Source organism: Stomoxys calcitrans, chromosome 4 (genome assembly GCF_963082655.1).
Source record: "Stomoxys calcitrans chromosome 4, idStoCalc2.1, whole genome shotgun sequence".
NCBI classification, from domain to species: domain Eukaryota; kingdom Metazoa; phylum Arthropoda; class Insecta; order Diptera; family Muscidae; genus Stomoxys; species Stomoxys calcitrans.
Genome location: NC_081555.1, coordinates 126,465,972 through 126,493,817, shown reverse-complemented (window position 1 = coordinate 126,493,817; position 27,846 = coordinate 126,465,972). Strand labels below are relative to the sequence as shown.

The window sequence follows — 27,846 nt, the reverse complement described above, 5'->3', positions numbered from 1 at the left end:
AAACTTCATATTACCTCGAAAAGAGTTGGGTAGTTCCGGATGGAACTAGTTCAATGGAACATATCTAAGTAAGGAACTGCTGAAACTAGTTCCATCTCTTTCTTTCTTAAAGTTCCATAGTTCCTGTTTTGCATGTATACTTTTCTTTTTCTTCTTTTTGTTAATTTGTAGACCAGCTGATTGGCATGCCATATTTTTCAGCTTCATATGTCTTGACACAAATCAATAAACGTGGTGGCATCCACATATTATTTTTTTTTATTGCCAACAAGTCTAGATTGTTTGACGTGCTTCGATTCGTGTTTTTTAGCATTGAGACTTACTACTTGTTTAAAACAAAGTACAAAAAATAAATTTTAAATTCAATTACTTATACAGTCAGAATATTTTAATCTATATGTACAAATAATAACACTAATTGTAAGGTTCAAAACAAAATTCAAAGCTCTTTCTTTATTTTGTATAAAGGAAACATAAAAGGGGATCGCAAATGTTAAAGGAACTACGGAACTAAGAAAAGGAACTAGTTCCTTTTGTGGAGCGGAACTAAAAGGAGCGATCACTAAAAGGAACTAAAATGCCCACCTCTTACCTCAACTTATTTTCCACACGCAGCTTCAACTGAAGATTTTTGCCAAATCTCGACCTGTTGTAAATGGCTCGTAGGACACCCATAGACCCTCCTTCTTCAACTTGAACACCACGTCTTTATTGTTTTCTGACTCGTTGTTTACCATTCGAACCCATCCCTCTTATATGTTGAATAGTTGAAGTAGTATTTTATGTGGTTCATTATTCATACTCTTATTTTATTACTGCCTTTGTGCTTTTTTCTTCTCGTTTCTTCTTGAATTTTATGTTGTTAAAAATGTTGAACCTTTGCTTTAAATGTTTGAACCATAAAATTGTTGATGAACAAAGTTCCAAAGTGATTTTACTGTGCTTGCGCTTTGTTCAATGTTTAATTTTTAATGTAGGTCAGGGTTGCCAACTATGTAAAAGTTCAAAAGTGTATATGTTGTTTGTGTGTGAATGTGAAAAAAAAAACTATTTGAGTTATTCTTCAACGTTCTTAATGGTGAGCGCTTGTAATTAAATGTGCATGGTCAAGTTTCATGTTTTATATGAGAGTTAACTTTTGTTTTACACAGTTAAATAAAATTGAAATAACAAAAACTTTGTGTTAATACAAAAAGGTTTATTATGGCTGGGAAGGGGCATCATGGATTTGATTCGTAGAAAGTGGAATTTAAACTTCTAATTAAGTTTTAATTCAAGTAATAAAGATAGCGAGAAAACTTTATGAGCTCTTAAGCTTGTTTGTTTAGTGGAAGGTTCAAGAGTCTAGACTCTAAAGTCATATCGTGATGCTCCTGGGTTGTTGGTAAATAACTACGATTGCTACCGGAAAAACTGTATTCAACTGTAGATGATTTCTACAGTTTACTTTTGCATCGATAAGAGATTAACATCGAGGGAATAGTTTACAGGGGACCTATATCAATCGATTCGGCCCAAAAAACCCAAAATCCCAGTAGATCTACATCAATATGAGATGTATTTGTGCAAAAATTCTGGCGGCTATGATGAAGACTTTATGTACTTTATACAAATTACAAATTTTGCCCATGAACATTCCACTAAGGAACAGGTGCAAATTTCGCACTTATCAATGAGCGCAGTCCGATTCAAGTTTGAAGCTCAATGATTATAAGGGGCCTCATTTTATAGCCGAGTTCGAACGGGGTACCGCAGTGCGAAACCTCTTTGGCGAGAAGTTTTTAGATGGCATGTTACCTGACAAAGCATTAGGAGTGGAAAATCACCGCTGAAAATTTGTATACCATAGGATAGGGGTATACTAATTTCGTCATTCTGTTTGTGACTACTCGAAATATTCGTCTGAGACCCCATAAAGTATATATTTTCTTGATCGTAGTGACATTTTATGTTGATCTAGTCATGTCCGTCCGTCTGTCCGTCAGTCTGTCGAAAGGTAGTCGCTTGAAAATTTGTACAAATACATCTTATTAGTGTAGGTCGGTTGGAATTGTAAATGGGCCATATGGGTCCATGTTTTGATATAGCTGCCATATAAACCAATCTAGGGTATTGACTTCTTGAGCCTCTAGAGTGCGCAATTCTTATCCGATTGGAATGAAATTTTGCATGACGTGTTTTGTCCATAGTATAGTTCAAATCGGTCCATAACCAGATATAGCTGCCATAAAAACCGATCTTGGGTCTTGACTTCTTGAGCCTCTAGAGTGCACAATGAATGAAATTAGATTAGAATGAAATTTTGCACGACGTGTTTTGTTATGATATCCAACAACAGTGCGAGGTATGGTTCAAATCGGTCCATAACCTGATATAGCTGTCATATAAACCGATCTTGGGTATTGACTTCTTGAGCTTCTAGAGTGCACAATTCTTATTCGATTGGAATGAAATTTTGCACGACGTGTTTTGTTATGATATCCAACAATAGTGCCAGGTATGGTTCAAATCGGTCCATAACCTGATATAGCTGTCATATAAACCGATCTTGTGTCTTGACTTCTTGAGTCTCTGGAGGTCTCAATTATTATCCGATTTGCCTGAAATTTTGTACGACGTATCGTGTCATGAGAATCAACATACGTGTTTATTATGGTCTGAACTGGTCTATAGCCTGATACAGCTCCCATATAAATCGATCTCTCTATTTTACTTCTTAAGCCCCCAAAGGGCGCAATTCTTATTCGAATTGGCTGACATTTTACACAGGTCTCCAATATATAATTTTATTGTGGTCCAAACCGGACCATATCTTCATACAGCTCTAATAGCAGAGCAAATCTTTTCTTATATCCTTTTTTTGCCTAAGAAGAGATGCCGGGAAAAGAACTCGACAAATACGATCCATGGAGGGTATATAAGATTCGGCCCGGCCGAACTTAGCACGCTTTTACTTGTTTCTAGTGGTATCGTCAGGTTTCGTGCCCAGGCGTTCAGTGTTACCATTTACGTACTTTAGACTTATATTTTCCGGCCGGCGCTGGACAACTACGAAAAGCACATGGGTTAGAACTTTGTGCTCTGATTTGTGTGTGTTGTTCATCATTACCATGGGAAGCTCAGCTGAACCTAACGGGCGCATCCACAGTTTGCGGATAATGGAATGCTTCAGTGGTATAAGGAGTAACTGAAACTGCAGTCGCGTACAATCACCTTTTTCTAGAGGAGAGTTTCAGTCGGGTGGCACTGGATCTTACCACATTACAGTGTGCATATGATACTCGAAAAGAGAAGGCGAGCGTCTTTAAATAACCAATGAACATTAGTAACATCGTTTCTTTCCAGGTTAGGGGCGGGTGGAAACGAACTCCTCTGATGTTGAAGACGCCCGCAAACGAATTAAGGACCATGATCTGGAGGGCACCGTAGCGCAGAGGTTAGCATGTCCGCCTTTGACGGTGAACGCCTGGTTTCGTATCATGGCGAAGCCATCAGAAAAAAAATTTTCAGCGCTGGTTTTTCCCTCCTAATGCTGGCAACATTTGTGAGGTACTATGCCATGTAAAACTTCTCTCCAAAGAGGTGTCGTACTGCAGCACGCAGTTCGGACTCGGCTATAAAAAGGAGTCCCCTTATCATTGAGCTTAAACTTTAATCGCACTGCAGTCATTGATATGTGAGAAGTTTGCCCCTGCTCCTTAGTGGAATGTTCATGGCCAAAATTTGCAATTTGCATTTGATCTGCAAATCAGCACCTAAAATGTCCAGTGTCTCTTTACAGAAAAGGCCCAATATATACTATACTCATTATTTTGTGAAAGCACATGGTCTACATTACCAACATAGGTTAGGTTTAAGTGGCAGATGTCATTAGACTCACTTAGACGTTTTCGTCCATTGTGATTTTACAGGATCAGGAGAAGGTATATGCCTTCTAGTTCCTAACTGTCAAACCATCCAGATCGCCTTTAAAAGCCCCACAATTTGCGTATGTTCACATCCGCTAAATCAGACAACTTCTCAAAGAATTGAGAACCTAAAGTGGAACTCCATCTGACTGCTAGTGGGGGACAAACGCACACAGCGTATATTAGTCTCTTCTTCCTCGACGTTTTCACAATTTTTGAAGAAGTCATTACTTGCAACCTTCAGTCTGTCAGCTTGTTTTCCGATCATACAAATGACCTGTAATGACGGACACAATGACTGAGACGTCCGTTCTAGCCAGTGACAGTAAAACGGTAGACCTCTTCAAGTGTAGACGGACAAACAACCAGATGATAGATGTGACCATCTATAATCCGTTGCCCTTCGGGGCTGATCCTGAAGCCTTAGCTAATAAGTCGCTAGAGGCTTACTCACAGAATCCAGTTCGCCTGAAATGTGTAAGGTTGTTCCTAGTCTCGTTTACTATAAAATTATCTGAGATATCTCTCTGGCCCGGCACCCAACACAGGTGCTTTTTGAACTGTTAAATCATCTCAGTGCGAGACCTGTGACAGACGAGGACGGTTTTTGAATTCGGAATTATGTTCCCCAGAGATTCAATGGTTGTCTGGCTGTGGGAGAAGATTTATGCCAATTGCCTGCAGAAATTTGTCTGGCGCAAAGTCCAGAGCCATTAGGTGTAGCATAGAATTCAGGATATTATAATTTAGTGCATTTGTTTGTAATACCCAGAAGGAAGAGAGCTAGACCCATTGATAAGTATACCGATCGACTCAGAATCAATTTCTGATTCGAATTAACTATTTGTCTATCCATATTAATTTGTGCACAAACTGCAGTTCGTAATTTTAGTTCGATGGCCAAATTTAGCACAGGCATCATTCTTATACACACCACCATAAGGTTGGTGTATACTTATGTAGTCATTCCGTTTGTAACACCTGGAAATATTGATTACGGACCCCATAAAATTTATATATTCTTGATTGTCTCGACATTTTGAGTCGATCAGGCCATGTCCGTCCGTCCGTCTGTCGAAATCACTCGATAGCGATTGCAAATCCTATACCGATCTCCTGGTTTGACTTCTTGAGCCACAATTTTTGTCGGGTGAAATTTTGCAACTCTTAGACGATTTAACGATGTCCGGGTGTCTGTCCGTCTATCCGTCTGTCTGTCTATCCGTCTGCCCGTCCGTCTGTTGTAATCACTCTACAGCCATCAAAAATTGAGATATTGAGCTGAAAATGGCGCAAATACGTTTTTTTTATGCACGCTGGTTAAGTTCTTGAACGAGCCAAATCGGACCATATTTGGATATAGCTTCTATATAAACCGATCTGCCAAAAAAGGGTCTAATACTCATAAATGCTTTTTTTATCCGATTTCCCTGAAATTTGGAGCAGTGAGTTGTTTACTGCTTCCCGACCTCTCACCCAAATATGGTCCAGATTGATCTATATTAAGATATAGCTGCCATATAGACCGATCTCCCGATTAAGGCTCTGAAGCCCATAAAAACGTTATTTTTTTAACCGATTTCGCTAAAATTTGAAATAGTGGGTTATTTTAGGCCCCAATATCTCACTTAAATATGGTTCAGATCGGAGTATATTTAGATATAGCCGTCATATAGACCGATCTGCCGACAAAGGGTCTGGGCCAATAAAAGCTTTATTTATTACCCGATTTCGCTGAAATTTGAAATAGTGGGTTATTTTAGGGGTCCCGATATCTGACTTAAATGTTTAAATCTGATTTTATTTAGATATAGCAGCCATATAGACCGATATCCAACTAAAGGGTCTTGAAGACCCTCCACCATAGGATGGGAGTATACTAATTTCGTCATTATGTTTGTAACACCTCGAAATATGCACCTTATACCCTATAAAGTATATATATTCGTGATCGTCATTTGAATTCGATCTAGCCATGTCCGTCCGCCTGTCCGTCCGACAATCCGTCCGTCTGTCTGTCTGTCAAAAGCACGCTAACTTTCGAAGGAAATAAGCTAGGCGCTTGAAATTTTGCACAAATACTTTTTATTAGTGTAGGTCGGTTGGAATTGTAAATGAGCCAAATCGGTCCATGTTTGGATATAGCTGCCATTTAAACCGATCTTGAGTCTTGACTTCTTGAGCCTCTAGATGGCCCATTTCTCGTCTGATTTAACTGAAATGCACATGGTGTTTTGGTATCACTTCCAATAACTGTGCTTAGTATGATTGAAATCAGTTCATAATCTGGTATAGCTGTCATATAAACCGATCTTGGATCTTGACTTCTTGAGCCTCTAGAGGGCGCAATTCTCATCCGATTTGGCTGAAATTTAGCATGAAGTGGTTTGTTGTGACTTCAAATAACTGTGCTTAGTATGATTTAAATCGGTTCATAATCTGGTATAGCTATCATATATACCGATCTGGGGACTTGACTTCTTGAGCTTCTAGTGGGCCCAATTCCTATCCGATTGGGCTGAAATTTTGCATGACTTATTTTATTATGACTTTCAACAACTATGCCAAATAAGGTTTAAAATCGATTCATAACCTGATATAGCTACCATATAAACCGATCTGGGATCTTGACTTCTTGAGCCTCTAGAGGGCGCGATTCTCATGCGATTTGACTGAAATCTTGCACGTGGTGTTTTGGTATCACTTCCAATAACTGATCCAAGTATGGTTTAAATTGGTGCATGTTTTGATATAGCTGCCATATAAACCGATCTTGAGTCTTGACTTCTTGAACATTTAAAGGGCGCAATTCTCGTCCGATTTGACTGAAATTTTGTACGTAGTGTTTTGATATCACTTCCATTAATTGTGCTTAGTATGATTTAAATCGGTTCATAACCTGTTATAGCTACCATATAAACCGATTTGGGATTTTGACTTCTTGAGCCTCTAGAGGGCACAATTCTCATGCGATTTGGAAGAAATTGTGTACAACGGCTTCTCCCATGACCTTCAACATACGTGTCTAATATGATCTGAATCGATCAATAGCTTGATACAGCTCCTACATAAACCGATCTCCCGATTTTGCTTCTTGAGCCCCTACCAGGCGCAATTCTCATCCAAATGAACTGAAATATTACACAATAGCATATTCTTATTCAATATTCTTTGTTTGCCTAAAAAGAAATCCATGGTGGAGGGTATATATTATTCGGCCCGGCCGAACTTAGCACGCTCCTACTTGTTTTTTAACCGATTTCGCTGAAATTTTACACATTTCAGATTGGACTATATTCAGATATAGCAGCCATATAGACCGATCTGCCGATAAAGGATCTGAAGCCCATAAAAGCATTATTTATTACCCGATTTTGCTGAAATTTGAAACATTGAGTAGTTTTATGCCTCCTAACATAGGACCCAAATATGTTTCAGATCGGACTATATTTAGATATAGCTGTCATATAGACCGATCTGCAGATGAAGGGGCTGAAGCCCATAAAAGCTTTTTTTATTACCCGATTTCGCTGAAATTTTGAACAGAGGGTTACCTTAAGCCTAAATATGGGTCTGACCTAAATATGGATCAAATCGGACTATATTTAGATATAGCCGTCTTATAGACCGATCTCCCGATTAAAGGTCTGAAGCCCATAAAAGCTTTAGTTTTTAACCGATTTCGTTGAAATTTTAAACAGTGAGTATTTTTAGGCCTCCCAATATAGGACCAAAATATGGTTCAGATCGTACTATATTTACATATATCTGTCATATAGACCGATATGCCGATTAAGGGTCTGATGCCCATTAAAGCTTTATTTATTACTCTATTTTGTTGAAATTTGAAATACAAAACTCAACAGTGACTTATATTTATTGGACCACTCAATGTCCGTGTCGAATTAGGGTGCATAAGTTATCCAATTTTCAACGGAGCGTGACGAAAGTGGGTTTTCATCTATGTATACCGGAGGTGGTGGGTATCCAAAGTTCGGCCCGGACAAACTTAATGCCTTTTGGCTTGTTTTTTCTTAAATTCTAATGGTTAAATGCAAACCTAAATCATACCGGTACTTTAAAATACACTTTCAATAATATTACGATTTTTTTCACTGATTATTTAATTTTTCTTGTTTTAACATTTTTTAGTTTTTTTTCTTACAATATTATTTGTATACCCACAAAACAATTGGCTACGGTTATATTGCACTTAATTAGACACATAAATTATTCCCATAGAGGGAAAACACAAAACCATTTGCCTTAACAAAAAACACAAAACCAAGCTAGAAATGCACAACTACACGTTCATGTAGTTTTACACATATATTTTGAGGCGATATTGCATTATTGCGCAATTTTGATTTAATTTCTTTGTTATTTCATTTTTCCACCATTCACACTTTTACATTTTTACAGCAGAGCGCTTAATGCAAATCAAATCACTTAATCTTCATTTCATCATACACAATATTTTTCAAGCATTTTTCTTCTATTCCCCAAAACCAAAATTTTTGACATACTTTTCTTGAAGCTTCTAACGAATCGCGAAAATCTCCACTTTAATTTTCAGAGACGCGCAGCAATCAGCTTAAATTATTTGGAAACGCGCACGTTCACTTCTAACTCCAAAACAGAACTAAAGTAACCACCAACTCAAAAACAAATTCATAGCGTCGTACAATATGGCATGCGCGCATGCGCTTCAGCGACCGCCAAAACGTCAAGACGCATCGACTCAAAAAAAAAAGGCAATTCCCTCAGCAAACCAGATGTTACTACAACAACAAAACACAACAAGGTAACAACATAAATAAACTCATTTATGAACTACTTTAAGGTATTTGTAAAGCGCCGTCTCCCCCCCCCCCCCCAGCAACTACCCCAACAACAATACCAATTCATAACAAGTACTGGTACCCAAAAAACTTATCTATCCAGCATAGTAGATACTTTTTGAAAACATAGATAATCGCAGCCGCACACAGATACACATACATACCAAGGGGAACACATCATTGGAGACTTGAGTGTGAGTCTCCTCCAGTACATAACGAGTTTGTGATTTCTTGGCTACTTTGCTTTTTTGTTTATATTTATTGGCATTACCTTATTTTGTTTTATTTTTAGTTCGTTTTTGGTTGGTTGTTGGTGCGGTATTACCAAACTGCAGAAACTGAAATAAAAAACCATTTTCATGGGAATAAACAGCCAAACTGACAGCAGTCATTCAGCCAACAAAAGGCAAACAATGACTGTCGGTATGTCTCACAACGTGGTAGTTGCTTTAGAGCCATGGAAAAAGTTGCTGTAGGTCAGTTTATTTGCGAAGAATTAGAGTGTTTCTTTATTTTCAAAGTGAATATCTGTGGAAGAAGCCAAGACGACGAGGGGTAATAATAAACGATAGAGCGCATCACAAAGCGCAGACTCTGTAAAAGTCGGTTAATGGGCGTTTTATGCGGCTGCGCAGACGCATTAAATGCATGCATCTGCTAGCGCAACGTTGATGCATTGCAATAGATGCATGCGTGCATCTACTTGTGAATTGCATAATATTGAATGACGTTGGGGTTTTCTTAACTGTCATCATTTACTGATTAACATTTTAGGCTTTGTGTGCCTACAGTGAGCAACATTATAATAGGGTAAATGAAATCTGTTTTATGAAATTTGAAATGAAATAACGAATATAATGTGAAATTTGTTTTCATATTGAGCAGCTATGACTTGGCCTCCCGAACATCCCTTCTATAACCTCAAGACCATAAATCTGGATATCTGTCCATATGGCTGCCATATCTGTATTGGTCCGATGTGGACCATATAAGTTGTAGACATTGAGGGTTCTAATGCAACTTTTTGCTTAGGTTAGGTTGAAAAGAGGTCGTCCCGGTAGCCGAGTAGGAATGCTCTGATTACCAGTGCGAGGCTCGTGGGTTCTACTCCCACCAGAGGCCTGATCTGTAACTACAGTGTTATCACAATGTACTAAAATAGTCTGAGTATATTTGAGAATAGACTGCCGCTCTAACCTAAACTAACCAAACTTTGGTTGAATATATGGTGCAGATTCCAATCCGCCTCATGCCACTAAAGACATACACCAAAGTCATTAGTCGGCATGTTGTGCGCTCTAAATCCGAAAAGCATACAAGGAGAAATCTAGGTTAGAAATTTCGTGATGCTCACAAAATCGTGGTATCGTATCCGCACCTTAGCGCAAGGGTTAGCCAGCTCAATCATCGAAACACTTCTGAAACGCGATTTTGGGTTACAAAAAACTTAATTCACATTCTTTGATTTTAAGAGCACACCAAAGCTCCAAAATGGCTACTATATTACCAACATATAAAGGATGATTTTTTTAGCCATTACCCTTTTGGCAACACTTGTTTAAGCAGCTTACGCACGTTTCATGTTTGGTTTCACTGTCAAACATCTTCAGTTTGGTCAATAATTGAACCATCAATTGTCTTACAAACGAACAATGCTTGCAAATTATTGAATTTTATTATCAAAATGCGTGCTCTGGTAAGAAAGTTCATCGCGCTCCTTTTTCAATGCATCCAGAAAAAGTTGCAGTTTGTTGCGGTTTATGGGCTGGTGGCATCATTGGACCTTACTTCTTCAAAGATGATGCGAATCGTAACGTTTCTGTGAATGTTAAAACTATTTTCTGTGGTGCTGTGTGAAAGCTCATGTCTATACAGACAAACCCGCTTCATTGGAAAACAACGTTGAAGCATTTATTCGTGAGATTTCGGCCGAAATGTTGAAAAGAGTATGCGAAATTTGGAGTAAACGGATGCACCATTTGAGTCGCAGTCACAGTCAACATGAAATAATCTTCAAACTTTTAATTGTATGGAACGTACTTTCGATTCAAATAAAGATTGTATGATTTTTTTTAAATTGTATTTGTTTTTTTAAACTTTTCTAAAGCTCTTAGAAAACCACCCTTTATAACAGACATGTGTACCAACATAACAGAAAAATGTGAAAATCGAAAATACGTAACTCTCGAAATTTTGATCAGGCCTAGGCCTTTAGTGCCGCATAACAATGGGATAAAGTATGATGAGGTTCCAATCATTCGTTCTTCGATTTATTTGGGAGCTTTTTTAGGTTGTGAACTAATTAAGACCATACTTGACACAGTTGTTGTAAGCCATGACAAAACACCTCGTACAAAATTTCAGCTAAATCGTAAAATAATACGCTCTCTAGATACTCAAGAAGTCAATACCCGCCACCATAGGATGGGGGTATTATAATCTAGTCATTACGTTTGTAACACCTCGAAACATTGATCTGCGATTCCATAAAGTATATATAATTCTTGAGCTTTTAGAAGCCCTAATTTTCATCCGATTTGACTGAAACTTGAAACAAAGACTTGTGTTATGATTTTCAAGATCTTTGCTAAGTATGATCCGAATCGGTCAATAAACAGATATAGCCCCAAAGAAACCGATCCCCGGACTTGTCTTCTTGAGCCCTGAGAAGCTTCAATTTTCATTCGATTTGGCTGTCATTTGGAACATAAACTTTACGACTTCCAACATCCATGCCAAGGATGATCCGATTCGGTCTCAAATCTGATACATCCCCCATATAAACCGATCCCCGGATTTGACTTCTTTAGCCCTTAGAAGCCCAACATTTTATCTGATTTTGCTGAAATTTAGCCCAAAACCCCTATCTTATGACTTACAACATCAGTGCCAAGTTTTATCTGAATTGGTGAATATGGTGATATAGGCCTCCTAAGTTCCGATGACCCGATATGACTTCTTGAGACCAAAATTGTTCAAATAAACTCTCAGTTAATAAGGGTACATTTTAATCGGAATCCATTGTGGTTGGTACCTAAGATTCGGCCACAATTATTTTTAATTGAATTGCAAACTTTTTTAGACTAAACAGCAATGTTATGACTTCCTTTTTTGAAAAGGTCTAGCCTGTATAGCGCTCTTTGTCAAAAATGTTAATTTAACATTTGCGTATTTTAAATTTTTAATTGATCCAAATAAAAAGTTAATTTGATATTTTGGAAATTTCAATCGTTGTTTTATTTGGATCAATTAAAATATTAATTGAAAATTTTAAAAATGTCAATCTTTTTTTAATTGTACCAATTAAAATAAATTCAAAAATTTTCAATATTTTTTTAATTGAATACGCCATTTTTTAATTGAAAATTTTTTCAATCGCCTTTTTAAAAAACTGTGGTTGATGTTTTTATTTAAGTGATAAAAGCAGTTTCAATTAAAAAATCAATTAATATGGTGATTGAAGCAGATTTTTAATTATTTCTGTGTACTTGAATATAATCTCGTCTCTGCTGGAGGATATGTACAAAAGCCATCGATGTGATATTTTATTATTTGGTTAAATTTCCGATCTTCAATCTGACTCAATTTTCTCTCTTACATGTTTTTCCATTTTCCTCTTCTTTCTCCTTTTCTCCCGATACTTCTACTTTACCTGGCGCGTTTCTACTGACTGCAGTATTGCTAGGTATATCCCGTTTTTTGTCTTCATTAGCATTTCGTTAAACCTGGTTGTACTTAGGGTTCTTTGGTGGAGGCTTTTAGTAGCCAAGTACGGATTTTGCGGCATTTCCATTTGGTTGCTATTGCGCCAACAAATCATCGGAACAAGGAGTGTTTTCTTCAATTAAACCAATTAGGCTAATCGAGTGAAGTATATCTTTGACGGTGATCTCCTTATTGACAAAAAAGAATAATGGATAAGATTTACTATGCTATTGATGCTATATCAGATTGTGAACCGATTCGAACCATATTAGGACTGGACGTTGCAGGCTATAGGAGAAGTCATTGTGCAAAATTTCACTCAACTCAAATAAGAATTGCTTCCTCTAGAGGCTCAAAAAGTATAATCGGGAGATTGGTTTATATAGGAGCTATATCAGGTTTTGAATCGATTTAGGAGAAGTCATTGTGCGAAATTTCATCCAAATCGGCCAAGAATTTCGCCCTCTTGCGGTTCAAGAATTTTAATTGGAAGATGGGTTTATATGGGAGCTGTATTAGGTTATAGACCAATTCAGACCATACTTTGCACGTAGTTTGGTAATAGAAAAAGTCATTATGCAAATTTGATTTGAGGATTTGAGGCTCTAAAAGTACAATCTGGAGATCGGTTTATATCGGAGCTATATCAGGGTTTGGATAGCTTCAGACCACACTAAATACGTCCGTTGGAAGTTATGGGAGAAGTCATTGTGCAAGATTTCTTCCAAATCGGACATGAATTGCGCGCTCTAGAGGCTCAAGAAGTATAATCGGGAGATCGGTTTATATGGGAGCTATATCTAAACATGGACCTATTTTGCCCATTTAAATACAATACCTGCTGACGTACAATAATAAGAAGTATTTATCCAACATTTTAAGCGGCTCACTCCTTCAAAAGTTAGCGTGCTTGCAACAGACGGACATGGCAAAATCGGCTTAAAAATTCATCACTACCAAGAATACGAGTATTTCAAGACGTTACAAACGTAATGACAAAATAAGTATAACCCCATCCTATGGTAGAGGATATAAAAAAAGTATTTGTAATAAAAGTAATGTAAATGGAAACAAGTTAGGTCGGGTCAAACTTTGGATACCCACCACCTCGGGTATATATATGTAAACCAACTTTCGTCATAATCCTGTGAAAATGCAAAATTCATCCCCCATAGCAGCTTTATCGAAATATGGTGCGATTTGGACCGAATTCGACACGGATATTGAGAGGTCTAATGAGTACAAGTCATTGCCCAATTTTGTAGAACAAAATATTGTTCTTTTTGGTAGCCATATCGAAATATAGACCGATCTAAACCATATACGACACGGATGTCGCAAAGCCTAACTTAAGTAACATTCCAGCAAAATCAAATCATAAAAGTGCTTTTTATGGGGCCAAGACTTTAAATCGAAAGATCGGTCTATGTGACAGCTATATCCAAATCTGAACCAATCTGTGCAATATTGCAGAGAGATGTCGAAGGGCCTAACACAACTCACTGTCCCAAATTTCGGCGAAATCAGACAATAAATGCGAATTTTATAGGCCCAAAACCTTAAATGGAGAGATCTGTCTATATGGCAGCTATATCCAAATCTGAACCGATCTGTGTATTATTGCAGTAAGATGTCGAGGGACCTAACACAACTGACTGTTCCAAATTTTGGCGACATTCGCCTTTTATGGGCCCAAAACCTTAAATCGAGAGATCTGTATATATGACAGTTATATCCAAATCTGGACCGATCTGTGCAATATTGCAAAAAGATGTCAAAGGGCCTAACACAACACTATTGTCCCAAATTTTGGCAAATCGGGCAATAAATGCGCCTTTTATGGGCCCAAATCCTTAAATCGAGAGATCTGTCTACATGACAGTTATATCCAAATCTGGACCGATCGGGGCCAAATTGCAAAAATATGTCAAAGGGCCTAACTGTCCCAAATTTTAGTAAAATCGGAAAATAAATGCGCCTTTTATGGGCCCAAAACCTTAAATCGAGAGATCTGTCTATATGACAACTATATCCAAATCTGGACCGATCTGGGCCAAATTGAAGAAGGATATTGACTGAACACAATTAACCGTCTCAAATTTCAGCACAATTGGAAAATAAATATGGTTTTCATGGGCCCAAAACCCTAAATCGGCAGATCGGTCTATATGGGGGCTATATCAAGATATAGTCCGATATAGCCCATCTTCGAACTTAACCTGCTTATGGACAAAAAAGAATCTGTGCAAAGTTTCAGCTTAATATCTCTATTTGTAAAGTCTGTAGCGTGATTTCAACAGACAGACGGACGGACATGGCTAGATGGTCTTAGATTTTTACGCTGATCAAGAATATATATATAGTTTCTACAGTCGGAAATGGATATTTCGATGTGTTGCAAACGGAAAAACAAAATGAATATACCCCCATCCTTCGGTAATGGGTATAATACACCAGTATTCACCAAACTTTATGCAGCTTTAAAGTAGGTTAATTTGACAATGCTATAAAGGAATTCTGTCAGATAAACCTACTTAAAAGCTGCATTAAGTTTTATGAATGTGAGCATTCATTTTTTACCAAAACTGCAATTGATTATTAGTGCTTAAGCCCATATCAGTGGTACATGCTGTTGCTAGTTTGTAACACAACAAACTACAAAATTGCATCTAAAGTAGCCAAAAGTGTTTATAATTGAAACAATTTGTTATTATTATGACAACATTTTATGCTTACCTACATACATAAATGGAGTTAAAAAAAACGACCGCAAACTTAACACGCGACCGTGTTGCTGTTTTTCTTAGATGGCAGGTGATGTTAACAAAATACAAATTTGAAGCGTATAGTAATTTAAAAAACAAAACAAAAAAAAAAAAAAAACAACACACACACCGGCATCCATAAAAAACATAAAAATATTTAAGGGAAAAACATTATGCGCTAACTGAAAACATTACAACAACTTTGTTTTGGTCTGCATTAATTTAAATAATTTGTTGCAACAGACCATTTTAGTTTTTTTTTTTTATAGGAACATAGCTTTTTTTACGAAAATTTTATGCGTGTTGTATGTAATGCAAAATGACATTCCCACTTGTATGTGGAAGATATTTTTTCTCTCACCTTTCGTTTGAAAGGGTTAAATTTGTAATAAGATGCTTCGATCCAAAGCTATTAACGTATTCACTCAAAAAAAAAATAGTCGTATGGCTCCCTGGTGAGCCAAACCAACACATATCGCATTTGTCCCAGGGCACCAATATAATACTCTTGACATTTTCTTGACTTACACCCTGAAAAGTATGAAGTTAATACTCTTACACCTCTTGGTAGCTTCAATCCCTGCCTTGTTTCAGCACCTTTTTCGTATTCTGCTCTTCGTAGGGCTTCCTCCCCAGTCCCGAATTGGTCAGTGCTACTGCTGAAATGATTGAGAAGATAATTTTAAATGGAATGAGGACATTTATTCCTGTTAAGACTGTAACAGCTAAATCAGACGACAAAAATTGGTTTAACCAGACATACAGAGTTGCTTTCAGATCCGAAGAGGTGGCATTCAGGAACTGGCGCTTGGATAAAAATGCCAATACTGAACTGCTGCGCAAGCTGGCAAGATCTTCGTGTGCCAAAGTGCTTAGGCGCGAAAAATTTCTTTAACAAAGGCTAGTTCATCTATTTCAACTCTTGTTAAGGATGATAAAATGTTCAATGACACGGGTTATAACGCTTACCTGTTGGCGGATATATTTGCAGGGAACTCTTTCCCGTCGGTTAGCAATCAACCACTCACCTTAATCGAAAATGACCCAGATATTTGTCGAACTCGTGCAGTAAATAGGGTTCTTGAGAATCCCGACGTAAATAAATCCTCGGACCCGGATAGCATATCAACACTTGTCTTGCGCAAGTGTTCTTCAACGCTTACTTGTCCATTACGCAGTCTTACCTACCGTGCGGGAGTCCTCCCCGCGCGTTGGAAGGTTGCGAACGTTCAGTCAAAACCCATGAATGGTGAAGCGAACAGCCCTATGAATAAACGGCTGGAGGTATTTAGAGTCTAATGGCCTTCTTAATGCATACATTCTAGCCATTTTTCTGTGTATGGGGTCCGCATAAAATCGCTCTACGGGCGACCTCATGGCATTTCTGTCGGAACGTTGGAGTCGCTCAATCCACCAGTTTGGTGAGAGTAAAGTTGTGGCTCTGGGCATCTCCAAGGCAATTGATAGGGTCTGAAACGGTGCACTACTATCAAAGCTTGTCGCATTTCGTGTCGGTAATGGCTTTGTTCGATTTATTTCGAGCTTTCTCATAGATAGTTTTTTACGAGTCATTATAGATGGGTTCTTCGCCAATGAACATATATTGACCGCTTTGTCCTTTCTCCTTCTCTTTTTTTATTTTCATCACCGACCTTCCTGAGTCAGACATCGAATCCGATCTGCATGTTCTGGGTATGAAAATACAAAATGATGTCCGTTGGGCTAAACATGTATTTGAAGTGTCGAAAGAAGCATTCAAGTGTTTAAGCTTCCTTAAACGGTGTAAGAATTACTTCACTCCTTCTGATCTACATAACATCTATACCACTTTCATAAGGCCGAAAATGGAGTATAACTCACATGTATTGGCGGGAGCCAATAACCGTTCGTATGTGTAATCGACTTCTACCTAATTTTTTTTCCAACCACTAGGACATCGAAAGATTTAAGACAAATGCCAATGTCCTTTTCCTGTCCTGTTCAATCGGGAGATCGGTTTATATGGGACCTATATCTAAATGTGCAATTCCCAATGACCTACATCAATAGTAGGTATCTGTGCAAAATTTCAAACGTCTAGCTTTACGCGTTCAACCGCTATCGTGATTTCGACAGACAGACGAAAATTGCTAGATCGGAGTTCAGAATTCGTCCAGAAAGAACTCTTTCAGAACTGTCAGAAAATAAGGTACTTCAGGCGAGCTGTCCTGAAATCGTTCCAAACTATCTGAATAAAACTTTCCTTAGATAGTCGAACAGAATTGAATTGAACTCGTTAATATTTTGTTGGAAGAATTCATGATTTGATCAGATTTGTCTGCTATCAGACATTTGGTTCGCTGGGACAACTTATTGTGCCAAATTTTATGGAAAATATGTCAGCTGATCTTCGAACTTAACTTAGCCATGGTAAAAACAATGATTTCTGATAATTTTCAGTTCAATATTTTCATTTTAATAGTATTTCAACAGTGGATATTTCCTAAAGAGGTGTCGCACTGCGTCACGCCGTTCGGACTCGACCATAAAAATGGGTCCCTTATTATGACAACGTCCTATAATGCCATAAAATATGTCATTTGTAAAAGTCGCTTAGGGATAATATTGAATGAATAGATGGTATAGTATTCATTAGGAATGGACCACTATCACATACTATATAAAATGTTACTAAATACTAGCCCAGTGCATGCGCGGATTAATTTATTCCATGAATATGTTTATTTAAGGTTTCACTGATGCAAAATAACAGTTTAAATATCGAATTTTAGAAAAATCTCTAAAAAAGATTGGGTCCATTTTCACCAACGACATCTGTTGACCACTACTTGTTACTAAAATATAATTGAAAGGTTGGGCCTATTTTTATTGACGCCATATGGCGTCCAAAAGACGTAATTGCATTACTGTATCTTTATATATTGGATGTTTTTATCTGATAGAGATGGGTGAATACCCAAAAGGTATTTATCCGGTAAATTAGGTAAATAACCTGGGTATTTACCCATTTATACCCAAAAGCTGGGTACTTTTAATTTTGCAAATATCTTGGGTACAAAAACATTTTGCAGAAAAATTTCTAAAGAAGATTGCGTCCATATTGATCAACGACATCTGTTGACCACTAGTCGTAACTAAAATATAACTGAAAGGTTGGACCTATTTTTACTGACGCCATCTGGCGTCCAAAAGGCGCAATTGCAATACTATATCTATATATATTGGATGTTTTTGTCATTAATAGAGATGGGCGATGGGTGAATATCCAAAAGGTATTTACCCGGTAAATTAGGTAAATACTCGGGTATTTACCTATTTATACCCAAAAGCCGGGTATTTATAATTTTGGAGATATCTTGGGTATAAGAACATGTTTCAAAAAATTTTGATGACTGTGATTATTGATCAGAAGATCAGGTTTATATACAAACCATATAAACCGATCTCTAGACTTAAGGTCTTGAGGTCATTTTTCATCCGATTTTGATGAAATTTGGCACAGTGAGTTCTGGTAGACTCCTACCCATTTCTGTGAACTGTGGTTCAGATCGGACTATATTTGGATATAGCTGCCCTATAGACCGACCGCTCGATCTCCCGATATAGGGTATTGAGGCCATAAAAGTTCCATTTATTACCCGAATTCGATGAAATTTGGCACATTGTGTTCTGGTAGACCCTTACCCATTCCTGTCAAATACATCAGACCGATCTCCCGGTATAGTGTAATGAGCCAATAAAAGAAGAACTTTTCATCCTATTTCGATGGAATTTGGCACAGCGAGTTCTGGTACCCCTTTAAACCATTTTCTTGAATATCGTCCAGATCGGACCATATTTGTTAAAGCAGGCATATAGACCGATCTCCCGATATTGAGTATTGAGCCCAAAAAAGAAGCATTTTTCAACCGATTTGGATGTAAATTGAAACAGTGCGTTTCGATGGACCTCTGCATATAGACCGATCTCCCGATATAGAGTATAGAGCTCATAAAAGGAACATTTTTCACCAGAATTGGATGAAATTTGAAGTAGTGCGTTTTGATAGACCTCTACAACTTTGTGTCGAACATCGTCCAAAAAAGATATTTATTGGATATTTACCAGGCTAAATACCCAAGTGGTGGGTATTTACCCGGTTTAAACCCATCTCCAGTCATTAAGCTTAAACTTGAATCGGACAGCTTTCATTAACATGTTCTTCCCCTGTTCCTTAATTGAATGTTCATCTGCAAATTTGCATTTTGTTAACACTTCTTGAGCCCCTATAAGGCGCAATTCTTAACTAATTTTGGCTCAAATTTCATGTTATGCCAATATTCATGGCAGGTTGATGCAAATTTATTCTAAATCATAGGTTCCACTTAAATCGTCTAATCTACCCAAAAAAGAATTCTTCAAAGAACTTGACGGATGCAATCCATTGTGAAAGGTACATAAGATTCAGTCCGCTTGAAATAAACGCGCGCTTACTTGTTCTTTCTATTTTCGAGAAAAAAAATGTATTGTACGGGTTAACTACTGTTTACTCTTTACACTTATTAACTACTGTTTACTCTTGTAATTGTCCCCAAAACATAATAGAAAATTCAGCTCTACAATTCTCTTTTCCCATTTGTTTATACCCAATATATTCAAAAACTTCATTATGAAGTTTATCATTAATGCGTTGTCTTTCCGTTTACTCGCTTTATGTAAAAACTTACTATTTAAAGCTGAAATTCAATAAAAGGAGAAGTATGACCTTTTGATCCATGCACTCAGTCATTGTGGGAGAGATCTTATGTTTTTGCTCTCACCAGAAATGAGACAATTGCAATGGGCTCAATGTTGTCCCTTTTGATGGATTTTTGTTGTTGTTGTTTGTGTTGTCAATGCACTCACGCATTGTGGGGAGATCTTATGTTTTTGCTCTCACCAGAAATGAGGCAATTGCAATGGGCTCAATGTTGTCCCTTTTGATGGATATTTTTTCATTTGCTGTTTGCAAACACCTAGATTGTTATGTGCTTATTCAGTGTTTTTCGTGGAGTGTTGACGGACGGTTTAAAATAAATATCTTCCTGTATGTGCAATTATTAACAAATAAAAGTTAAAGTTAAAGAGTTGAAATCGCTGGAACGATAAACATATTGAGTTTGTGTTTATTTTAACAAGTGAAAAGCTATCCATTTGTGCTATCAATGAAACGGTTTTAGTGAAAAGTATTTTTTTTCAATGACAAACATAACAATGACACTGAAAAGAGCAAAACGTAAAGAACTGTAGTGACGTATGGTGATGGTTCTCTGCCGACTTGACTGCGAACAAGTGCGTGTGAAATGTTGTTGTAAGCTGCCCCAAAGAGCAGTGGTAACAACCAATGCTTGACAGCTACATCGGCATATGCAAGCATAAGCATGGGGAGTTATTGGTATTCCTTAGCATACTTTGTTGTTAACAAATGCAATAGATAGCTATTATTTTTGTTTTGCTTTCTAAATTGCATCGTTCGCGGTTTTCACATAAATAACATGGTGAATGGTGCCAATTCGGTGTCTTTGCGTGAGTCCAAAGATGGCGCTGGCATTTTGCATCATAAATAAAAACAAAATTAAAATAACGAAAAATCTGCCGGTTTAATTTTAGGAAATAAGTAAAATGCCCCACAAAATTTTTAATGAACATATAAAGTACCTATAAATCTCGCTTAAAATAAAAAAAATATATCTTATTATGTTGATAGAACGACAAATGAGTGGTGTTGGCGGTGAATAGACAATATGTGAATTTCGAAAAAATAAATCCATTAAAGAAATACCAACGAACCTCGACATGATGCTGAGAAAGGTAAGTGCAATCATGAAATATCTTTTATAAATATTTTTCATACCCAAAACCTTTTTCGAATGTACATAAATTGGAGCAATCATTGTTGAATATCTTTTAAAGCAACTTGGAGTAAAATGGATGTTAGGGGGGTTTACACATACTTTTTATATCCACCACCGTAGGATATTCCGTTTGCAACACATCGAAATATCAATTTCCGACCCTACAAAGCATATATATTTCGGATCGTCGTAAAATTCTAAGACGATTTAACGATGCCCGTGTATCTGTCCGTCTATTTGTCTGTCCGTCTATTTGTCTGTCCGTCTATTCGTCTGTCCGTCCGTCTGTTGTTGTCACTCTACAGCCTTCAAAAATTGAGGTATTGAGCTGAAATTTGGCACTGATACGTCTTTTTGATGCACGCTAATTAAGTTCTTGAACGGGCCAAATCGGACCATATTTGCATATAGCTGCTATATACACCGATTTTCCGATAAAGGGTCTAATGTCCATAAAAACATTTTTCATCCGATTTTGATGAAATTTTAAACAGTGAGTAATTTTAGGCCTTCCGACATCTGACCAAAATATGGTTCAGATCCAACTATATTTAGATATAGCAGCCATATAGACCGATCTACCGATAAAGGGTCTGAAGCCCATGAAAGCTTTATTTGTTATCCGATTACGCCAAGATTGGAAACAGTTGGTTATTTTAAGCCTCCCGACATCTGGCCTCAGTATGGTTCAGATAGGACTATATTTAGATATAGGTGCCCCATAGGCCGATCTCCCGATAAAGGGTCTAAAGCCCATAGAAGCATTATTTTTTTTTTTAATTTCACTGAAATTTGATACAGTGACTAGTTTTAGGCCACCCGCCATCCGACCCAAATATGCTAAAAATAAGACTGTATTTTGATATAGCTGTCTTATAGACCAATATGCCGGTTAAGAGTCTGAAGCTCAAAAAAGCTTTATTTATTACCCAATTTTGCTGAAATTTGAAATACAAAATTCAACAGTGACTTATATTTAAAAGACCACTCAATGTCCGTGCCGAATATGGGTGCATAAGTTATCCAAATTTCATCGGATTTTAACGAAAGGGTGTTTACATATATACCCGAGGTGGTGGGTATCCAAAGTTCGACCAGGCCGAACTTAATGCCATTTTACTTCTTTTTCGTTTATTTGCAACCTAAAATAATACACAAAATTCAATTCTATAGAAGCAAAAAGGCCTCTGAACCTCAAAATATATATTTCTACATCTTTTGCTGATAAAGTGGTGTGAGAATATACTTTAATTCAACTTTATTCCTATGAGTTCCAATTGGGTCGCAGGTCGTAGTTTTTATCCCGTATCGTTAAAATTTTAAGTTATTCCCCTTGTCAATCTTTTCCGTAACATACGTAGATATAGCTGCCATATATATTAACCGCCAAAGTGAGAATTATCATATTTTTATTTATATACATTAACTAGCTAGACAGGGCCCGTTCCGCTGCGCCTTCTTTTACTTTATATGGAACAAAACTATCTTTTGCAAATTTATTTTCGACAAATAAAGGACTTTAAGTAAACTACCATGCTGCAAAAAATAGTATATGTATATCGCCTGACTAATAGCATAACAATATAAATGCCTTCATCTGAATCCCATATTATCTTTATTGGTCTACGAATTCGCTCAAAAGGTTTAGGGTCATTTAAGTTTGGATGTTAGATGTACTCCTCTCTTAAAATACTTTATTTGAGCCCGATATTCCCATGGGGATTTTAGGAGTGGGAAGGCCCCGAGTATGGTGGTTGGTGAGTTTAAGTGTGGTGTGGGCTCCCAAAATTGGGTATGAATTTCGTGCTCTACTCCCAAATACTTCTCATTTGAGCCCCATATTGTCATGATAGGTAAATATTTATATCCGATTTAGGGGTTTTTTCGGGGGTGAGGTATTCCTCCAGACACTTAGCCCTGAAAAAAAAAAAATATAAGCATCGTGCTCTACTTCCAAACACCATTTATTTAAACCCCATATTGCCACAGGAGTGTTTATCGTATGAGGCGTCTCCCAAACAATTGGCCTCAAAATTGTTTATCAAATTCGATTTGTGATCTCAAATACCTTTCATTTGAGACACATATTGCCATGGTTGGTAAATTTGTACTCTTTGGGAGGATATCAGATTCGTATTCTACTCCCAAGTACCTTTATTTGAGCCCCATATTTCGATGGTCAGTAAATAATTGCTGTTTGTAGGGTGTTTTGTGGAAGGGGTAGACCCCCAGCAAATTGGACCCGAAAGTGGGTATCAATTTCGAGCTCTACATCCCAATACCTTTAATTAGAGCCCCACATGTGCATGGTCTGTAAATATGCCGAATTTAGGGATGCATTGGGGAGTGGGTTGGTCCCTCAAGCACTTGGCCCTGAAAATATATCAGCATTGTGCTCTACTTTTAAATATCATTAATTTGAACCTCAAATTGCCATTAGCTTCAAAATGGGATATCAAATTCGTTTTCTAACCTCAAATAACATTCATTTAAACCCCTTATAGTAAAAGTCAGCAGTATGTCCGGTTAGGGGTATGGGCCCTAAAAACTATCAATATCGAGCTGGAATAGAACGAATACGTCCTATTTGTGTGTTGTTGTGGGGGTGGGGCGACAGATTCGTGGTCTTCTCCCAAATACCTTTCATTTGAGCCCCATATTTCCATAGTCCGGTTTGGGGGATGTTTTGGTGGATGGGGCGGCTACTCAGTGACTTGGTTCTGAAAATCTATATTACATTCGTGTTCTACTCTAAAATACCTCTTATTTGAGCCCCATATTGCAATTGTCAGCAAATACGTCCTATTTGGGTGGTGTAACGGGGGGTGGTGTTGCCCCATAGCCATTTTTTCCAAATATTGATCTCAGATTCATGCTTTACTCCCAAAGACCTTTCATTTGAGATCCATATTGCTATGGTCGTAAATTTTTACTATTTGGGGGTTATTTTGGGGAGAGGGGCGCCCCCTTAACACTTGGTTCCACATTTGGATATCAGATTCATATTTTAATAGCAAATAACTTTCATTTGAGTCCCATATTGCGATGTTCGGTAAATATGTCCGATTTAGAGGTGTTTTGGGGGTTGGGGTTATCCCCCGAACACTTGGTTCGACAATTGGATATCAGATAAGTTTTCTGATCTTAAATACCTTTCATTTGAGTCCCATATTGTCGTGATTGGTTTTTATATATATTTGTTAGGTTTTGGGGGTGGGGCGGCCCCCTAGGTAACCCTTCCGAAATTTAGATACCAATTATTTGTTTTTAGGTTACTATAAGACGGTACACAAAATTGCGCTTAAATCGCGCGACCCATCTCCGAGATGTGGCGTTTTTGAAAATTAGGGTAAGGGGGAGGTTCCGCCCCCCCTTCAGATATCAAAGAATGCAGTACCCTATTTTCACCACGGGATCATTATGCACCATCTGTGGATAGAATCTCAAGCAAATCGGCTCAGACAAACCGACAAAGAAACACAAATTCATTTTTATATATAAGATTGCCCCAATGCGATAAAATTTTTAAAAGTGAGGTGTATTTCAAGGGTACAGACCGACCATCCGATTTTATCCGATGGGTTACAATTTGAAATTTTTCGGAGTGATATCTTTGAGCAATCCATTGTGACTACGAGACATAGAAATATAAAAATGTTTAAAAAGTTTCCAATCTTCATATAATTATCCATGTTTTGAAACATTTCAAGTCGAACTAGCCATGTCCGTCCGTCTGTCCGTCCGTCTGTCTGTCGAAAGCACGCTAACTTTTGAAGGAGTAGAGCTAGCGGTTGGGATTGCAAATGGGCCAAATCGGTCCACGTTTTGATATAGCTGCCATATAAACCGATCTTGGGTCTTGACTTCTTGAGCCTCTGGAGGGCGCACTTCTCGTTCAAATAGGTTCATAACCTGGTATAGCTGCCATATAAACCGATCTTGGGTCTTGACTTCTTGAGCTTTTAGAAGGTGGAACTCTTACCCGATTTGACTGAAGTTTTGCACATAGTGTTTTGATATTACTTCCAACAATTGTGCGAAGTATGGTCCAAGTCGGTCCATAACCTGATATAGCTGCCATATAAACCGATCTTGGGTCTTGACTTCTTGAGCCTCTAGAGGGGGCAATTCTCATCCAATTTGACTGAAATTTTGCACATAGTGTTTTGATATCAGTTCCAAAAACTGTGCTAAGAACGTCCACGTTTTGATATAGCTGCCATATAAACCGATCTTGGGTCTTGACTTCTTGAGCCTCTAGAGGGCGCAATACTCGTCCAATTTTACTGAAATTTTACACATAGTGTTTTGGTATCACTTTTTTATGCGAAGTATGGTCCAAATCGGTCCATACCCTGATATAGCTGCCGTATAAACCGATCTGGGATCTTGAGTTCTTGAGCGTCTAAAGAGCTCAATTCTTATCCGATTTGGCACAGATTTTGTACAACGGCTTCTCCCATGGCCTTCAACATACGTGTGCAATATGGTCTGAATCGATCTATAGCTTGACACAGCTCCCATATAAACCGATCTCCCGATTTTGTATCTTGAGTCCCGAATCCGACTATAACTTGATATAGCTCCACCTCCTCCTCCGTCCATATTCATTATTCTTTGTTTGCCTAAAAGAGATACTGCGCAAAAAACTCGACAGATGCCATCAATGGTGGAGGGTATATAAGATTCGATCCGGCCGAACTTAGTACTCTCTTACTTGTTTGGCGGTACTTTTGGGCTTGGGACAGCTTCCCAGGTACTTTGACGCAATTTGAAATATCATTTTAAAATTAAATACCTCTGTATTTGTATTGTTCTTCTTTTTGTTGTTTATTTGTAGTGAATGTATTTTGTGATTGCCTAAATTGTTGCCATGTGGTGTTTGCATGTAAATACCTTTGCTGTTATAATCTCACTCAGTTATTTTTGTGGTTTTTCGAATCAGATATGAAAATCATACTTTTTCGGAATTTACTTTAGGCAAAAAATATAAATAAAAAAAAAACATATTTTAAAATCATTTATCGATCGAATCTGCATGCTTGTTTTCACACAATATTGGTAGACAAATTTGCGAAATAAAAAAGATTCTATGTGAAAACAGTTGAAAATGGCAGCATTTAAAACTAATTAAATTTTCTTGTCAAGAATTGCCCAAATTTTTAAAAACGGTTATCTCATTCCCACCATATTTTCGAATACTAGGACCATAAAATCTGAATTTTTATGTTTTTATCAAAAGATTCTTATAATTGATGACTAGTTCAAAAGTTTCATACTTTTTTCCTTTTTCCTCCTTTTTGGACTACTGTGATTTTTGGGTGTATGTAACTAAGGTATGGATTACAGCTATATGACTGCTCTATCTAAACTTGGCCTGATATTGAAAAAGTCATTCAAAAAACTTGACAAATGCGATCCGCGGTGGAGGGTATATAATATTCGGCCCGACCGAACTTAGCATGCTTCTACTTTTTTAGATCTACATATCCCAAGCCTGCCGTAATGCATCTTTTAGTAATTAGGTTATTAATAAACTTTGTTACGGTAGTGTGGGTGCCCAGCTCCTTCGTGATTGACGTCGGTTTTACATTATTGAAAACACCTTCCATGTCAAGAAATGCTACCATTGTATATTTCTTGACAGCGATAGCACGCTCCATGTAGCCGACTAGGTCATGAAGGTTTTCTGCATACCCTTAATTTGTACTCTATTCTTGTATACCTTTCATTTGAATCAAATATTGTCCCGATCGGTCCACTCTTATTTTTGGGCAGTAATTTTGGGGTAAGGGGGAGGGTCCGCCCCCCTTACGATATCAAAAAATTATATAGGCTATGTTTCCTTCCAGACACACCTACACAATCTGTGAAAATTTCAGGGTAATCGGTTCAGCCGTTTTAGAGTCTATACGGAACAAAAAAAACAAACCGACAAACAAATTTAATTTTATGTATTTATAAGATTTGTCAACATTTCATTTCTTGGGAAATTATGCCAAAATTTCATTTCTATATTTTTCAAAATTTCATTTTGTCAAAATTTCGTTTCTATAGAAAAATTTGCCAATAATTTGTTTCCAAAGTTTCTAAACAGCAGTTTAATGAACAAGTCAAATATTTTCAAGTCAAAAATCTCGTCCAGAAGATGATAATCGGAGATTTCTCGAAATATTGGAAAAAATTAAGATAATTAAACCAGGAAAAAGCAACGTCATCTGTTTTTTTTCTTATGACCTCGAACCAGATTATAAAACACAAAATTTCATTTTTATGGAAAATTTTGTCAAAATTTCATTTATGTAGGAAATTTTGTCAAAATGTCTCTTCTATATGCAATTTTACCAAAAAATTCTCTTTTATTGCAAATTTTGTCAAAATTTCACTTTTATAATAAATTTCATTTCTATAGAAGTTTCTTCAATATTTTAATTTAGTTTTGAACTATGCTAAAATTCGAAATAGATATTTTCCTTTTCATTCAAGATAATGATATAAATAATTTGGTTCCATTAAAGTAAAGAGTAAAATTACCAATTTACACTTTGCCTATTGCATTTTCGAAGTTTCCCCTTTCTTCCAACGGATATTCCAGGAGATGTTTTCCTTCCAGAACACTTGTTGCTTTGTTTAGCTTTGCTTACAATTCCAAGCACACATAATTTAAGAGAACCCCTGTATTCAATTCACCACTACGCTATGCGCAAACTCCTGCTAGAAATGAGTTCTCATCCTTTCGTCAATTATTTGTATA

General features: G+C 37.2%; 1 protein-coding gene across 1 annotated transcript in view; it reads right to left on the bottom strand.

The window, feature by feature from the left end:
- LOC106089485 (uncharacterized) overlaps nt 1–8,065 on the bottom strand; it is an 87,849-nt gene extending 79,784 nt beyond the window's left edge. Inside the window, exon 1 of the mRNA XM_013255329.2 lies at nt 7,980–8,065. The gene's annotated coding sequence lies outside the window, so the exon portion shown is untranslated. The remainder of the gene's footprint in view (nt 1–7,979) is intronic.
- Nucleotides 8,066–27,846: the final 19,781 nt, after the last annotated feature.